Below are 17,616 nucleotides of genomic sequence, written 5' to 3'. Positions count from 1 at the left end.
TGACGAGCCACATCAAGAATTCCGCAAAGAGCGCCTTCCTCAATCTGAAGCTCCTCTACAAAATTAAACCACACATCCCACAGAGAGATCTCCAACAAGCCCTGGTGCTGTCCAGACTGGACTATGGGATCGCAACTCTATCCGGCACAGCCCTATCCCACCTAGCGCCTCTAAAAACCACTCTCAACGCAGCTGCCAGAATGGTCTCAGGTGCAAAGAAATTTGACCACATATCCCCCGCACTCAAAGACTTAAAATGGCTCCCAGTGGAAATGCGTGCCAGCTTCAGAATGGCCTGTCTTACACACAAAGCTTTGCACACAGGGAAACCGGAATACTTAGCCTCCAAGCTCAAGAAAGCGGGTCAATCCAGAAACCTCAGAAGCTCAAACTCCCTACTACTCATCCCCCTGAAAACCCGGAAACAAAAAACCGCAACTCGCTCTTTTGCGGGCAACGCGCCAAAAATCTGGAACTCCATCCCAGTGGACATCAGAACTACCCCTTCCTTTCCAGATTTCAAGAGCCGCCTAAAAATCCTCTACCTCGAACGCGCATTCCCGAACTCTACCTCAGCTGCTCAACCTGTAACTCTGACTACCTCTAAGACACTACCTCAAACACGGCCCTCAGGCGCCAAATAACTTTGTTAACCCCCTGAACTTGTATGAATCTTTTTGGCTGTACTGTTCCACACTTGTTCCCTCCAGATCGATTGTAAAGCGCTCCGATACCCTCGGGTCTGGCCAGCGATATAGAAAAATCCAAAAATAAATAAAATAAATAAAACTAAAATAGCAGGTGGGTCAGGTGCATGAGGACTCTGTCCAAGAGAGCCAAAACTATAAGGAACAGGACAAAGAGGATCAGGGACAATGAGCACAAAAAATCTTGAGAAGGACAAGAACCATGAAAAACAAGAATAGCCTGACCTTGGTCAGGAGTGCCAGGTAGCTGAGACCAGGGACACTGGCAGCCGGAGTCAGAAGGAGAAGTTCTAAGACGGCCAGGCAACAAAGGAATAAGGGGTCTATGAAGATCAGGGCAAAGAGGATCAGGACCTTGAGTTCCAGGACCAGGAGAACCAGGGTGAGGAGGAAAAGGAGGATCTGGACCAGTGATATTAGAATCAGGATGATCACAGCCTTGAGGTCCAGGCCACAGATCTAGGAACAGGATGGCCAGGAAAATGAGCATCAGGGTAGCCAGGCCCAGGAGAACCTGATAAAAGAGGACCATGATGAGTTAGGTAGCAGCACAAGCAGCAGGAAGACCATGGCCAAGAAGTTCAGAACCAGATCCATGATGACAAGATCCAAACCAATAGGACCAGAATAAATAAAGATGAGAAGGGAGGCAGTTCCAAGATTGCCAGGAGGAGTAGAGCCAAGAGGACCGCGACCAGAGCAAGGAGAATTAACAGGACCAGCACCAATAGGAGTAGGAGCAGGCCTAGGAGTGCCCGGGGGACCATAACCATAGGACTAGGGTCCAGAGAGCCAAGTAGATAAGAAAGGCCAGGACTTGGGGAGTAAACAAATCCTAAGTTATGTGGTATTAAGTATAGGGATTTTGGCGCCACTTGGCAGATTTGCACAAATTGTAAGTTTTTAAAGAAATTAAGTTAACGGTGCTCAAAGGTGTGGAGAACCACTAACCTCCGCAAAACAAAAGCAAAGCTCTATAAACATAAATCTCACTCCCAAGCATACGTTACGTTATAACAAGGTTTCCCTGTTTAGCGTACAGACACAGTAATTTCAATACATAGTGTAAGCAATTTCTTTTGGTTCTTTCTTTTCCGGCTTTAATCTGTTGATTTCAGCTACAGCCAACACGTGTTTCGTCGCAATTGGGACGTGATCCTGCGACTTCATCAAGGCTATACTTTTCCAAGTGTTGGGATTTTAAATGTGGTGATAATTCCAACCCACAAAGGGGTTCCAAGGGGTCTCGTGACCGACCAGATGCGCAATTCTCTTTATATATATAGGTCCAAAGTTTCACTGTAAATCATGTGATCGACAGCTGGGTTGGAATTATCACCACATTTAAAATCCCAACACTTGGAAAAAAATAGCCTTGATGAAGTCGTGGGATCACGCCCCAATTGCAACAAAACACGTGTTGGCTGTGGCTGAAATCAACAGAATAAAGCCTGAAAAGACAGAACTAAAAGAAATTGCCAGGACTTGCGGAGTAGCAGGACCAGGGTGAGGAAGATCAAGAGGAGCCAGAGCCAGGAAGACTGAGGGGACTGGACCTGGATATCCAGGAAGACAAAGACCAAAATGGTGAGTCTCAGACGGACTCAAACAAAGAGAACCAGCACCAAGATAGCCCAGACATTTGATGCAGTGCCAGAAGGACTATGATGGCAAGGCACAGGGCCAGGAGGACAAGGATGATCCAAAGCAGGAAGACAAAGACTGAAATGGCATGGCCTACAAGGGCCAGGAAACAGGAGGCCAGGTAGACTGATGGGACCAGCAGGACCAGGGGCTGATCAACTGCTATTCTGTGAATACTTTACTGTTTGATTAATAAAATTAATTACAATAATGGGCGTGCAACAATAAAAATGTATGTCAGACAGTTGCTAAAATATTACTCATGAGGGCAATTGAAAAGAGTGTTAACTGAGCTTCTGTATCTTTACTTACATTATTTCCTCATGCTCTTTTAAAAGTAAGCCTAAATGTGGCTATTTAATCCATTCATGCCGTCATCGTATAAATAACAACTAATGGGAGGGTATGATATTTAACAATAAATGGTTATTTTTGAAAAAACTAATCAACACCCATTAGAAAATACGTAGTCTCTATCTGTTCATGATGTTTAAATGTGAATTACATTTAAACCAGAAGTCCTTTTGGTTAAGACACAATTAAAAACGGGAATAATACATTGAAGTTTTTACGTCATTCTAAAACAATGGGGCAAGACACTAGCCGTTGCTAACAAACTACCAGCCAATCCACTGACTGTGCAATTCTATTTGTGAGTAGTTCAAAACCCTACATAAGATGGTAGAAACTTCAAAATGGCTCAAGACAGGGGCACAATAAAAGAACGATGTGCAAAATACCATGTTCAGCCACTATCAACTAATACAATACAGTAAACAGATCAGCAACACAACATGCTTAGTTCTCCCCAGTGTAAATTAACAATTGTTGGCTTGCTGGCCCTCACATCTGATATACTGGGAATCAGATAAGCAGGGTGAGAAGGATCAGAAGGACCAGGTTAAATGAACAAGGGTCAGAAAAGAAAAGAAAAGCTAGAAGAAGGGTCCCTGAAAGGAACAGGATTGCCAGAAGGGTCTGAACCAAGAGGATTAGGTATACAGAGACCCATGAAAGCACCATCAGAAACACATAGATCAAGGCTAGTGGGAACAAAACCAGGAGGAGAACACAGACTGTGGGGACCAGGAATAGGAAGACCATTTCTAGGCAAACCAGACTGAGAGTGAGGAAGACTAGGAGAATAGGACCGGAAGAATAACAAGCATTGGAAATGCAATAGCCCTTGCATTTGTTTGAGTTAGAGCTATTGGCATTGTAAATGGCAATGTTTTTTCCCTATGTTTTATGGAGTGTATGTATGTGGAGTGTAATGGTATTATGTGGGTTGTATTGTATTAGTTAGTTGTGGCATTGTGTGGTGTGGATTTTTGTGGAGTGGTTTTCTGTAGTAGAATAATGTGGTATGGTGTGATGTGGAAATATGTAGATAGTAATTATGTGGTATGAGTGTAGTGGAATTACATGGAGTTGGTTGTTTGTTATACAGTGTAATTATGTGGAATGGTACTTTCTTTTGTGGAGCAACAAACACTCACAAAAGTTCATCAGAAGCTGGAGGTGGACTGTTAGCCAGCTGAGCGTATGCTCAGGCTACGCTCGACCTAAAAAGGAAGTTTTGGGCTTGACAAGTAGGTTAACTTGCCAGGTCGAAATATCTGTTTAAACGTGCACACACAGTGAATGCAGTGGTAGACCTGAGATATGTTTAAAGGGCCAAATGCACACTCAATGCTGCAGACCCGCTAGCAGCATTTAATTTACAGGCCCTGGGCACATGTAATGCACTTTACTCTGGACTTATAAGTAAATTATGTATGCCAATTGGGTATAAGCCAATGTTACCATGTTTTAAGTGAAGAGCACATGCACTTTAGTACTAGTTAGCAGTGGTAGTGTTTAGATTCCTAAAGGCAGCAAAAACTAATTTTGCAAACATGGGAAGAGGAAGGCAACAAGTTTGGAGTTGACCCTGCAGAAAGGGCCATTTCCAACATAAACCCCAAACCATTAGAAGGTATTTGACCTACTTGCTCTGAAAAGTGCAGGAATTTCGATGGTGAAGGGGTGAGAAGTGGTTCAAATGCAAGTCAATAAAGTGCAGAAAAACAGGACCCACCATAAGCATGCCAGCTGGTGCTTTATTTGTCCTGCTGTCACATAATGGTTGGGCCTATGCAGTGGGGCTAGCATGTTTGCCATGATTTTTAGACACATTCTGAGGTAGCTCCTTCGAAGAAAGACCCAAACAAGAGAACAGTCAGTCATGACAGATCTAAAATCTGATGCAAATTCAAGACTGCTCCCATGGTGACCCACTTATTAAACAACAACCACTCTAAGAAGGACCTAAAGTGGAGTTTCGTTGAACTTGTGATCCAGAGAAGAAGAAATTGTAACCTTGAAAACACATTACAGACAATGGAAGCCAAGATGATTTTGAAAAAGCATGGTCAGAAGACAAAAATAACTTTCTGTGACTAATGCAAGTACATCCTATTTTTTAGCTGCCCAAGCATCGAGCTCAGGTCGAAAATAAAGGGGGGTTGTTGTTTTTAATATCTGTTAATGTGAGGGGCACTGTAAAGGTATTAAATACACCATCCCAAAACTACCTAGTTTTGGAAGTCACTGTGCCTAACAATTATAAATGTGTTTATATCAACTTCTATAATGCCATACAAAGCACACCTCAAAATGACAACATTAACTCCCTGACAGAGTTTTTAGGTAAATATAAGGAGGGTCAAACCACTTTCGTATATTTTACCCTGATGGGGGATTTTAATATACATTTATGCCAACAGAATTGCCAGTTTAGAGATACCACAAACATAGATATGCTGCCCCTTTCACACTTTGAACACTCTGTAAAGGGGACCGCCCTAGAAGAACTTCTCTTAGAGAATGATTTATCTGAACCAGAGTTCTTCGATACTAACGAGAGGGTGTCAACTTACAGTGCCAGGGATAGTAATACTATTATTGATTACATATTTATCTCTCCGGGCATGTTACATAATGTAATCTTTTACAATGCTATACATACTACATTCAGTGATCATAATCCTGTAGTGTTAGAACTAGACAACAATAACCTGTTTTTATTTAATAGAGTAGCAAACGCAGAAATATTTACAGATTTAATTGCTAAGGACCAGGGGAGACGGGTTAAATGGAGCAAAATCATCCCAGAGGACTTTTTTAATTCCCTAAACTTAAAGGTGGGTAAAGAAATTAACATCTGTAGGGAACCACTTAAATTTGAGGGGAATATAATTTTGTCATTTGAAACTATCTGCCATCAAGTGGCGGATGATTTAAAGTGCAAATTGAAAAATAAGGAGAAAAAGGCAAAGGGGTGGTTTGATAATGAATGCTCCAAATCCCATAGAGAATTACATAAAGCACTAAAAAAGACACCCCGAGATAGACAGGAGGTGGCCAGGCTTAGGAAAAAGTATAATTTGAATATTTTAAGGCGAAAAAATGAAATTAAAAGACAGGCATGGGATCACTTACATGAGAAGGCTATTCTGAGGGATAGCGCTAAATTCTGGTCAATTGTTAACACTCCCTTATTTAATGGGAAAGAAAATGCGCCACTAGAGGTAAATATCCCCGAACAGGATTGGCTGGATCATTTTCAAAAAATCTATGGCAGTAATCTCGAGCTAGGCTCCTTAGACCCAATACTGATTGAGACGCAGGAGATTTTACCTAGATTTTCTATAAAGGAGGTACAGAAGGCCATTGAGGACAGGGCGGGCCAGAAGGCCCCAGGCCCAGATGGCGTACCGGCCGACATGTTCAAAGCAAACTCAGGCATGTGGTCAGTGGTCCTCACCAATGTCTTTAATGTAGTTAGTGTAGATAAGTCAAGAGCCCCAACATCCTGGTCACAGTCCATTATAATCCCCATATTTAAGAAGGGTCAAAGGGGGGACCCAAGATGTTATAGGCCCATATCCCTGTTAGATTCTTCCTTTAAAATCCTAGGTAAGGTCATCCTAGAAAGAATCTCAGCCTGGGCCATTAATAAAGATATTCTGTGTGAGGCTCAGTACGGCTTTCGATCCGGGAGAGGTACAGAGGATCAATGCCTAAATCTACATCTTACACTGAGCAAATACACAGTAGCGTCTAGGGGGATGATGTACCTGGCATTCATGGACTTGTCCACAGCTTTTGACCTAGTTAATAGGTCAAAGCTGTGGACAATACTCCTGGATAGGGGCCTTGATCGGGCACTTGTGAACTTTTTTGCGCAACTCCATAGAGACCTGAGGGCGACTATTCGCATGACTCAAGAGGGAAACTGCACCTTATTTTTTAAATCTGGAAGGGGGGTGCGCCAAGGGTGCCATTTTGGCCCCCATGCTTTTTTCCCTTTATATTAATTCACTAGGAAAGTCTCTGGAAGCAGCATCTTCTGATGTACCGCGCATGGGTGGCTCCTTGATGCCAGTTCTATTATATGCCGACGACACGTGTTGTTGTCAAGAACCCCAAATGGCTTACAACACCTACTCAATTCCTTTGGGGCTTTCATGCAAGACCTGGATCTACTAGTAAACATAGAGAAATCACATGTAATGGCAGTGGGCAAACGCAAGAATATTATTAAAACCCTCTCCTGTAATGGCTCAGTGCATTCCAAAGTCAAAGTTTTTACCTACCTAGGAGTGGTGTTTGATGAAAAAGGGTCGTGGGCACCACAAATTTCTAGCAAAGCAGCGGCAGTAAAGAGATCGGCGGCCTCTATCCTGGGTTTTGCTAAACGACTGGGTGGGAAACCAGCCGAGGCTATATTGTCCATCTATAGAGCCAAAACCCTGGCCATTGCTAGGTATGGGGCCTCGATATGGGGTTTTAAAAACTTGGCTCAGATTCAGGGAGAGGAAAACAGATTCTTGCGATCCCTTATGGGCCTCCCCCCATCTACACCAGCTTTTGCAGTCCACATGGAATTGGGGATGGGGTACATTGAAGACACGCTGTCCTTGGCCCCGCTTTTGTCATGGATTAGAACATGGCTTAATCCAGATTTAACTTTAAACCACAAGATCATCAGGGATTGTATGGGGCGGGACAATGTGGCTGAGATTGGGTGGTTAACACATATTAAATCAACAGCAGGATACCTGTGCCGCCCTGATTTATACACAAACCCTGGGAGCCTGAAAAGAGAGGACATTAAATGGGTTAAGATCCACTTTATAAAGAAAAAGGAAGCAGAAAGAGAGGCTAGTGAAATTATGAAGCCAACTGTAAGGTCTCACTACATGATGATTACATCGTTATCTATACAACCATACCTGACGATAGTTAATAAACCATTTCATCGGTGGCTCCTTACAAAATTTCGCTTTAACCAAGTTCACTTTCTGCTGGGAGATTATGCTAAGTGGTGTAAGCCTCACGAGAATGTTCCCTGTAAATGTGATGACTTTTCTGACCAGGATATATTGCATTTTGTGTTTTTCTGCCCCTTTTTTAAGAGTGGCAGGGAAAAATTTATTAAGCCAATACTAAAGGATAAAGAGTTTAAGCAGGTAAAAACGGCTCTATTGTACCTGCAGCTTATGGAATCACCACTAGTAATGTATGGGGTAGCTAACTTCTTGACAGTCTCAATACGGTCCAGGCAAAATAGACTTTGGCCGTCTTTGGTTCTACATCATGGAAATGATGAATGACCAAAATAATTTTAGGTTAATAGTTTTTGTAACAACTGAACTGCAGTAAATATTAATTTATGAATTTTGCAAGGTTTGCTCATTCCTCTATGGTTGTAAAAAATGTTGTAAATAGCACTGTAGTAAATCTCATTTTATATATTTTGTAAGGTTTGCACATTTTTCTATGGTCTTAAAATCTGTAAACTGTGATTAATTGGATGTATAGTTACCCTGATCACCACTGAAGATGTGTATACATTGAACCCTTGTTTTTAATAATTTTTAAAACTGCTTTTTAACAACTTATTGTGTTTTTGATGATTTAATGTGACTGTATAGCATACTTTTATGATTTTAAAATAATCGAATAAAGTGTTTTTTGACTTTGACTTTGACTAATGCAAGTACCAACAGAGCTTACAAATGTTCACTTTTGCAAAACCCAGTAACTGGTGATGTTTTATCCTAGGTCAAGATTTGAAGATATGATAACAGTTTATATAGCAAATAAATGCAACCATTGCACAACACACATACATTAAAAAATAAAATGGATGAGAGCATGGGACAGAAACATGAATTCATTCAAGAACACACAAGTATGCCAAATACATTACTCTGCAGCTTTCCTGAACACACAAGTACGGCATAGCTCAGCAGCTGAGGCAACTGCAAAACTACATAAAAAGTAGCCGCGAACTCACAAAATATGCATTTTCTGTAAAGAAAAACTGTGATTTCATTACTCCAACTTATAGCTAGATAGATTTTTTGCCAGGCGACGTCAAACAACCCCGTCCTTCCAAATTACGGTTAATAATCTTTATCAGTTCTTCATTTTAACAGACTTAGGTCAAAGATGGGTCTCGCTGCAGAGGGCAAACTGGCAGTTGGACCCAGGTGTGACAACGTGAGGATGCAAACAATGTGAGCATCCAAAAAAGGGAGGAGTAGCTAAAGGGGCTGATGGCAGAGGGAGGTGTTGAAATAGCGAATATGGCGGTCGAGAGTGATGAAAGTTGGTACAGGGTATGGGTGCAAGGTCACAGAGGGAATGATGGATGGCTGGATGAAATGACAGGTTGAAAGGGGGTCCAGGCAGGCAATGTCATATTGCCAAAAAGGGTGGCGCGAGTAAGAGATGGACATTTAGTATGAATGAAGGATGGCACAAGGAAGAGGCGGGGGTATATAGTGGTTGTGAAGGCTGGCACAAGCGTTATGGGGTGAAGGTACTTCGAGGAGGGTGGTATCGAGGGAACATAAATGAAACAGACTGGACGGAGGGCGGTGGAACAGAAGTGAGGGTGGCTGTGTGAGGAGAGTGAAATGGGCATGGAAGGTGGTATAGACCAGTAGGAGAGTGCTACAGGAAGCTGGCCATGTACAGGTAGTGAAGCTGGAGGGGTGGTGGTGTAGGCAGAAAGGTGAGCAGTAAAGAGAGATAATAGATGCTGAGGGACATAAAAGCAGGGTGATATGGGAAAGGATGGCTGTATAGACAAGAGTGAGGGTGGTATAAGGAACATGACCATTGAGGTGTTAGTTAGATAGGAGGACACAAAGCAATGCGGCATGTGTGGTTTGGACAGGCAGGAGGGGGCAGTGATCCTGGAAGAAAAGACTAGGGGAAGATGGGGGAGATCAGAGTGGCAGAGAGGGAGAAAGGTGGGACAGGCCAGATGGAGGGTAAGGGACAAAGTAGGGTGGTGCAAGGAGGTGGGTAGGAAGATCCTGCAGGTAGGAGAGTGACCCACTTGTAGCAGTACTGTTCAGAAATGATGCAAATGCCAAGGCGGGATTAAGAGCACTGGTGACACCAGCAGCGGGGGGCCTATAGAGATATTGGGGCTTCAGTATTTAAAGGGAAGGGGTGGCACAGGCAGTAGAAGAGGTGCAACCAGGGCTAATGAGGGCCTTGCATATAAACGCAAGCAGAGAAAGGAGAGCGATTGGGTGGGTACAGGGGGTTGAAGGCCTGTGGAGGGTAAGAGTACAGACAGAAGGGCAGAGAGGGAGAGTGGCCCTGCATAAGAAGAGTAGTGTAACGACAGAAGGATGCTAATGCACAGGCCAGATGGGGGACAGAGTAAGAAGAGGGATGACAGGCACAAGCAATGCAACATAATAAAAAGGAGGGCTGGACTGCCAGTTGGGCACAGGAGAGGGTGACAACATCCGCAGGGGGAGGGTATAGACTGCTGGTCAGCCAGAGATGGGTCAGTGAGAAGGGCACAAAGGGTAAAGTGAGCATGGGAACAGAGTAAAAAGAGGGTTGAGAGGCACAGGGTACCGTCAGAGACCCAATCACTCACCAAGTAGGTGGCGCCCCCTCCCCACTGCGGGTCTCAGTCTCTGGATGGAGAAGTGCATGTCCCACATCTCGCATGCCCCACTGCTTACCAGGCACAGCAAGCTATCTCTCGCGCCTGCCCCTCCTATACCTTCTGCTTTCCTGGTACTTGCGGTGGCACCCTGGTGCAAACAACGTTTTGCCACTAATTTTCCGTTGCCATCTTGAATCAGGAAAGGGAGCCTCAAGACAGAGGTGGTGCAATCTCAGTGCAGGCAAACTCTGAACATTAACTGCACTATTTATTTATTTTATTAAACTTGTAAGGCGCACAGCTACCCGCAGTGGGTTTCCCGGCGCCAAGGGACAGACTCAAGAAGAAAAGGACTAGCAGGCTGGACTTTTTGGACAAAAACCTTCTACTTACTGCTGAAAGACCCAAGTTTTGAGTCCCTTACGGAAACGAAGAAGAGAGGTCTCCGTCTTTAGGGACACGGGAAGGACGTTCCAAATTTTTGGGCCCAAATGAGAAAAGGAACGACCACCCATTTTCACTAGCCTGAACCTGGGGACCACAAAGTCACTACTTCCGGAGGATCTCAAATTAAGGGTTGGCTTATATGACTGTATTAAGCCCTGAAGGTATTTCGGAGCTGAGCCTAGTTTAATCCTGAAAACATGGCAAAGGGCTTTAAATTTAATTTGATTCGAGATCCTGAGCCAATGAAGGTCTTGAAGAGCAAAGGAAGCAGATGTTCTTCGCGGAACATTACAAAGTAGCCGAGCAGCCGCGTTCTGGACCACTTGGAGCCTATTTATCGTTGCGGAATCTGCTCCAAGATAGAGAACGTTGCCGTAGTCCAGGCGGGACACAACCAATGCCTGCACTACAGTTCTCTGTGTGGAAAAAGGCAGCATCCACAACATTTTCTGAAGCCATCTCAAGGTGGCAAAACAAATGGACGCCACCTTGGCTGCCTGTTGCCTCATAGTATGATTTTCGTCTATGAGGAATCCAAGGTTCCGAACTTGGGTAACGGGATGAGGGGTTGGTCCCATGTCCGTAGGCCAATGGTGGGGGCCCCACAGGTCTTTGTCCTTACCCAGTATCACCACCTCGGTTTTGTCCCCGTTCAATTTAAGAAAATTACTTTTCATCCATTGGGACACATGGGTCAGACCTGATTTCAGCGTTGAGATTTTATTGCACTCCTTGTTGGAAAGAGAAAAAATAATCTGAGTGTCATCAGCGTAAGAGTATAACGTGAGACCGGCTTCCTCCACAATAGTGGCCAGGGGACTAACGTAGATGTTAAATAGCAATGGGCTAAGCATAGACCCCTGGGGAACGCCGTACGCTGATGGACAAACTGTAGAGGAGGCTTTGGCAGAGAAGACCTGAAAAGTCACTTAAGAAGGAAGCTATCCAGGTCAAAGTAGGGCCCTCCACTCCCAGGGACCGAAGAGTCTCAAGAAGGATGGAATGAGACACGGTATCGAACGCCGCACTCAAATCAAGTAAGATGAGTGCCGATGTTTCTCTGCGGTCGATACCGTGTCGCAAACTCTCTGTAACTCCTAGGAGTGTGGTTTCGGTAGAATGATGCCCCCTTAAACCTGACTGGGATGGATGTAAAAATCCCAGACTCTCAACAAGGTGAGTTAGTTGAGTATTAATATGCCTTTCCAGGATCTTAGAAAGGACGGGGAGCAATGAAATAGGTCTAAAATTAGATAAATTTGTCACGTCAGCTCCGACCTTTTTCAATAAGGGAATGACCATCGCGTGTTTCCAATACTGTGGGACATGGGACTCAGACAGAGAAGAGTTGAGAAGCTTCATTAGGACATGGCGAGAGCTCAGGTCCAATTGTTTTTAGATTTTGGCCGGTACCGGATCGCGTGGAGAGCCAGATTTGATGCTGTTCAAACAGGAAGCAAAGGAGGCATCATCAAATGGTGTCCAGTTAGTGATTTTGGTTATCAAGGAGGGCAAATTGGCTAGAACTAAAGCTGGCCCCGGCGAAGGCTCAATATTGAGAGTGGAAGGACTCAGTGAGTCGTAAATGCGTTCCACCTTCGCTATAGAAAATTTTGCAATGGAATTGCATTGAGCCTCGTCCAGGGTAGGGGGGGCCGGGATTGAATCTGCTCCTGTTAGTTTTCTCACTACTGAAAAAAGAGTACGAGGGCAATTCTGAGCTTTCGTAACAGTGTTAGCGACATAAGTCGCTCTTGCCATTTTGCATTGTTTGTGATAGTCTCTTAAAGCTTCCTTATAGGCTGTTTTTGAGAGACGGAGTACGAACGTCTCCACTTTCTCTCAAGGGCTTTGCAGTTGGACCTAATATGCTTTAAGTTGTCCGAAAACCAGGGCGCAGGTGGGCGATGGGACGAAGAACCCTTTGGTGTTAGGGGGAGAAGTTCCTCAACAGTGATACTCAGCCATTTAAAAACTGCAGTATTCAGGACAGACACCGGTACATTGGGGTCCGGTTGAGTGTCCAACAAATGCAAATTGAAATTGGTAATATCAAGTTTGCTCCACCTGCGTATATATTCCACCTTTCCCCCACTACTACTAGCCATAATCTTCGTATGGGACAAAGAGAAACATACAGCATAATGGTCAGACCAATCCAAGGGACGAGCACTCAATAAACACTCATAAGGAAGATTGGAAAGAACAGGGTCCAATAAGTGCCCTGCAGAGTGAGTTGGTCCTGAGTTACATAATGAAATATTCAAAGCTTCTAAATCAGATAAAAAAAGTTTACTGGCAGGGCATTGCGAGTCCTCAAGATGGAGATTTAATTCACCGAGGATGGTAAAATTGGCAGCCCTCAAGAGTAGAGGGGCAATAGTTTCTGAAAAGGACGACATCCATGCATTAGGATTCCCAGGAGGGCGATAAATCAGGAGTCCCGATAGAGTGAACTGAGGACTAATTGCTAATTTAAAATGTGCAGCTTCACAGCCTGGCAGAGAAGAGGCTTCAAACTTACAACTGTACTTAGATTTAAAAACAATTGCGATGCCACCTCCTTTACCGGTATCTCTATCCTTTCTGACCATAACATAGTCATTAGGAATAGCCATGGCAATGTCTCATGGAGCCAGGTCTCAGTTAGGAACAATGCGTCAGGTTTTTCGTCCATTAGAAAGTCATAAATGTTGTTTTTATGCTTTGGGAAAGATCTGCAGTTTATGCTCCAAAACTGGAGTTTAGCACAAGTATGGGGCAATTTAATGATCTTAGATTTTCCGTAATTCCACGGGGGTTTCATTGATTTACATTTAGTCATCCGACCCATAGAGAAACCGCAATGAGTACAATTAAAATTGTGAGCTGGCAGAATGCAAACAGTACAATATGCGGATGTAGTGTTACGATATGATATCAATTCCTCACCAGTATAAACGATGGCAATTCCAGAGGGAACAAAGGCAGCTGGCATAGGAGCAGGTTTAATAGACCCCTGCCCGTCCTGGCCGGTCCTGGCGTGGACGGGCGTAGACGGGCCTACCTCTGGCGCACCTCCGGCGCGCCATTGGTGCCCACGCTGCGCGCAAGCGCTACGCACCTGCATTCAGGCCCTTAAATCGAGAATGGTGAATGACCCAGCAACACTAGCACGTTACGAGACGATGGAGTCTTGGGAGCGTGTCAAGCCCCTGATACCCACACCCAAGATGGCGGTCGGGGGAAACAGTGCGCGAGGCTCACCAAAGTGGTGAGTGATGATGACAATTATAATGCAGGCAATGCGGACGACTTCACACAAAGCAGGGACAAATAACGATATTGATAATAACAGTAAAGCAATATTTTAAAAGTCAACTTTTGAAAGTGCAAATTTTAAAAGTGCAAATGCCGACCGGCAATATGCAAGCAAGCAGCGTTTTCGTTCAGCAGCATTACCGCTAGTACAGGCACATTACTAGAGATAATGTTCACAGAGAAAAGCAGGGGTTTATGTGTATAAAACAAAAATATCAATAGCACTGACATGCATGGAAAGTTCTGCCTGTAAGTGAGGCCATTGATAATTTTCACTGCTGTGTCTTATGTAATGCTACATAAGACACAGTCGCCGAATGAAAATAAACCGTGGCTGGAAATACAGGATTTAGGCTACCATTACCACAATTTTTTTTACTAAACATTACTAAATCGCGCTTCCACAAGACTGGAAACCCACTTGCGCTACTGAATGCATTTTTGTAGCGCATGTTGAAACATTTGTGCACAGTAATTAAGCAAGTATTCATGATCTTATTACGCAACACTTCTGTTATAGCTATGTTTTTTTCTTTAGAAAGGAAGTCACTAGTATTATGCTTAGTAGAATAAAATACACCGGGCTCTGCACCAAAGACAAAGATACAAGCAGCCTCTTTACAGAAGACACAAGCAGCCTAAAAAAATACAAACAGTGATGGTGCGCAAAGGAACATTTACACAAAAGAGTTCTTCAAAATGACAGATGAAGAATGCATGCGTAATTAGCCTGTACTTGGCCGGTGCTCCTGAGCCTTTAATGGAAATGAAGTACCGGCTGCCGGAGCAACTTAGGAAGCAGGAAAGAAGAGCGACGCATAAATCAACCAACGGGTTGACTAGAGGCGGGAATAAAGTCAGTTTATTGATTGCAACAGGTCTTGCAGACAGCGCGTGTGAGCTGAAGCTTGACCTAAATAGGAGATGGTCTGGCTACCAGAGCCAACAGGACAAGAGCTCAGCGAAGAGTGGTACCACAACAAAGGGTAAAAGGAAGCTCAACTCACAATGGTCCAGAGTATCAGGAGCAAAAACGATTCGCTTTTTGTTTTTCTGGGAACAAACTCCTGCATTGTGAGTTTGCTTTTGAAAAACATTTTTTTTTCAGTTGGCCAGTCAGCTCTCCTGTCTGACTGTCCTTTCTTTCTAATGTTCCGTACATTTACTTGAACCACATTGGCAGCAGTTCCGGTCAATGTAAAGAGTTGCTCACATGGACAGCACACAACTCTAAATTTGGTGGACGGAGGTTCCTCAGGATGTTGGAGATATTGTCCTCTGCTATGCTGGCCGAGTTAAATCTGTACTTAGAAATAAATGAGGCTCATAGTTTTTCAACTTCATGTCATGAAATTGGAATGAAATCTCTCAATTATATTGTGTTGGTCACTTCATAAAGGGCCCTGTGCAATTGTTTCTATTTTGATCAAATCACCCTAAACATTTGATGCAGAAAAAGAGGTGTTCTTATAAAATATTGCCGTTTAGTAATTCCATATCTGGCCCTTGTACATTCCCACAGTTTAGGGATTAAGAGCAAATATAAAGCTTTGAAATAGTAAACTGCTTTAACTGGTCTTGCAAAGGTTCAAAGCATCTTCATCATTAGTCACATCTGCAGGTAAATGTAAAAGAGTTGGACCATTTGTAGGGCATGAGACTGCTCCAAAAAGGGCCTCCCAAGTAGCTATGTTTTGGCCCATGGTGTAATAAAGTGGCATTGTGTGCTAGGTCTGTCAAAATAACATTCAAACATCTGGGACATTTCGATCTATAAGTTAGTGCCTGCATCTAAGCCAGTTTTAGCACTAAGCATCCCATGTTGCAAAATCACAAGGTTTGTGAGCACAAAAGTACTTGACATTATCTACAAAACCTTTTTTATGAGTTGCAAATGTCTTTACACTTGTAAAAAGACTTTTGCGATTGTTTCTGAATTGCAAAGAGAAGGTTCATGAAAGGGGTTTTCTCATTCTCCTTTCCAATTTGGAAAGGAATGTATTGATTTTTAGAGACTGCAATTGTTGTTGCAAACCACTGATGAGCTAACGACCCCCGAGTTGGGATGGTAACTAATTAGCAAAAGGGAAAGGATCCCATAAGGAATTGATGTTGACAGTCTTGGGGTGGGGAGGCAGGCGGGGAGTGCTCTAAAAACTACCGGCCAAAAAGTACCAAATTTCTACTATTTAGACTGCAACCGGGCAAAGAGTGAAGTTTTTCTACTATTGGCATGGCTGCCAGACAAACAGTACATAATCTCTACTTTTGATCCAGTGGACAGGTAAATAGTGACATGTTTCTGCTATTTGCAAGGCTGCCAGCCAGACAGCGCAAAATATCTACTATTTAGTAAGCAGCCAGGTAAATATTTAAGTTTTCATACTATTTGTATGGCTGCTAACCGGACAGTGCAAAATATCTACTATTTAACCAGTGGCTGGGTAAATGGTGACGTTTTTCTACTATTTGCATGGCCACCAACTGACCAGTTCGGAATTTCTTCTGTTTAGCCAACGGCCGAGTACAAAATTATGTTTTTCTGCTATTTGCACACTTGCCCAGTAAATTGCCACTACCTAAGAAAAAACATTGGTCACAACATTGAGACTGAACACTAGACACACTTGGGCATAGATTTACTAAGATTTATGTAACACAGTACATGGTCCAAATGTGTTGCTCTGTCACGTGAAAGAGAAAGCACAGCACCATATGTACAAAGACTGGCCTGCTCTGGCATCATTGACTGCACTGGCACACAAACAGTCTGCATTTCGTGAGGCACAGTTTCACTCCTTGGTGCTGAGGCCAGTGTGCACTGCCTAGATAGGATTTTCACTGGAACCATATACATATTTTTCTCATGATTTGTACTGCAAGCATATACTTATTTTTGTAATGTGGGAATTTATCATATTAGTCTCAAAGAACTGTAGTAATAACTTGTTATAGTATGCAGCATGCTGCTGCTAATAGTTATAGATTAATTTATATATTAAATGCTCACTTCACCCATCAAGATGTGAACTTTTGACTTGAAAGCTGAACAAATAAATACATCGTTCACTACCATTATTATAAGATACAAAGTGATATTCTGAAAGACAATTATCACAAATAGATTGCATAGTAGCGTCCTGTTAGCTAATTAGTAACACTATAAATTCAGTACTTTGTAAGGTAAATGGGTAAGAAACATACATTACCTACAGAATCAGAAATTGTTGATTGTCAGAGCTTCTTGATCTGCAGCCCTTCTCTGAGCAGCCCGACACCCATTTCTTCTTTAATGTGTGTGTCAGCAAAAGCGTATCCCTTTTTCTATGAAACTGGATGTTAGCACAACTTTACTGTTTGGTTTTCATTTCCTTCTGTTTGAGCCAAGGTCGGTTCCTTTTCTAATTTAGTAAATGTCTAGAAAAGGTATAATACGTTTCCAAAACAGAATGTACGCAATAGGAACCTAAACTTTAATTTGAAGTTAAAACAAATGGAGAAAAGTGTTATTTTAAGAAAAGTTTCCTATGATTGTAGAGAGGCTATGAA

The 17,616-nt window shown here is 43.1% G+C and overlaps 1 protein-coding gene across 2 annotated transcripts in view; it reads right to left on the bottom strand.

Annotated features, from left to right (window-relative positions):
* The window catches only part of LOC144827635 (C-C chemokine receptor type 4-like), a 59,143-nt gene extending 41,753 nt beyond the window's left edge, over window positions 1-17,390 (bottom strand). The window contains exon 1 of one of the 2 annotated variants that reach the window (XM_078685880.1): window positions 17,277-17,390. The gene's annotated coding sequence lies outside the window, so the exon portion shown is untranslated. The remainder of the gene's footprint in view (window positions 1-17,276) is intronic. The other variant, XM_078685881.1, reaches the window with a different exon arrangement.
* Window positions 17,391-17,616: the final 226 nt, after the last annotated feature.

This window comes from Lissotriton helveticus, chromosome 4_1, assembly GCF_964261635.1.
Source record: "Lissotriton helveticus chromosome 4_1, aLisHel1.1, whole genome shotgun sequence".
Taxonomy (NCBI): Eukaryota; Metazoa; Chordata; class Amphibia; order Caudata; family Salamandridae; genus Lissotriton; species Lissotriton helveticus.
The sequence above is the reverse complement of the archived record's forward strand: the minus strand, read 5'-3'. Positions and strand labels throughout refer to the sequence as shown.